This window comes from Cyprinodon variegatus, unplaced genomic scaffold (assembly GCF_000732505.1).
Source record: "Cyprinodon variegatus isolate N-32 unplaced genomic scaffold, C_variegatus-1.0 Scaffold1417, whole genome shotgun sequence".
NCBI lineage: Eukaryota > Metazoa > Chordata > Actinopteri > Cyprinodontiformes > Cyprinodontidae > Cyprinodon > Cyprinodon variegatus.
Genome location: NW_015151870.1, coordinates 100,987 through 102,081, shown reverse-complemented (window position 1 = coordinate 102,081; position 1,095 = coordinate 100,987).

Below are 1,095 nucleotides of genomic sequence, written 5' to 3'. Positions count from 1 at the left end.
GAACCGGCTCCTCCTTTAAACCCACCTGCTGATGGAGGCTTCAGTTTAATGGACGTTTTACTTCACTGTTTCTTATTCATAGATCTAGATCATATAGACCTCTCCTTTTTTGGGGTTTTGTTGTAAATTTAAAATCTGTTTAAAAGTGATAGAGAATAAAAATAAATATGTTGATGTTTTGAAACTATTTCAGAAGTATTGTGATTATTTTAGAGGAATTAAATGCCAGAAGGATGGAGTCCAGCTCCCTGATGACGGCCAGTGGCTTTGCTGCCACTGCAGACTAAGCTCTGCACCGGTGGCCGAGGCTGCAGAGCCGGGATGCTAATGACTCTGATGAGCCGCAATGATTCCCACGAGGAACGCAGCATCATCATCTCACTGAATGACCTCACATGAGCAGCAACCAATCAGCGCTGAGCTTCCTCCTCCCTCTGGAAGATATTTCAGGGTGAAGCTGAGTCTGGATGCTTCCACCTTCAGGTCTGCAGTAGCCAGCAGATGTTCCTCTGGAGGAACCAGGCTTTACTAGCAGGTGCTGATCCTGGCGGCTGCCTTCATGCTGTTAACTACTCTGAGTTGACCTTCAGACCCGCACTGCAGTGACCCAGAGCTGAGCAGAACCGGACCTGGACCTGGACAAGACAGCCGGGTCCAGGCTGTGGTGGGAGGACTGCCAGGTGTCCTGGAACCCTCCTGGTCTGCGATCTGTTGGTGTTCTGGTTTATGGAGTCCAGATGTTCCTTCCTTTGTTGGCTCTAAGTTTTCCCTCAATGTTTCCATGGTGATTATTTCTCCCTCTGATCCTGCGGCGCTGCTCGCTCTTTTCTCCTTTGCTGTTTTCTTCATCAGAGCTGAAGATATTAGATATTATTTAATGAATATATTATCATTTATTCTGCCCTTTGAGGTTATGGTGATGTCACATGGTTTCTTCAGCGTTCGCCATTAAAATTAAGTTTATCTAAATTTTAATTTATTTGTATAGTGCCAATTCAAACACACCAGGAAAACCAGCTGATTGCATCGACTCATTGACTCTTCAGCAATCCCTCACACTAAGCATGCTTGTAGCGACAGTGGAGAGGAAAAACT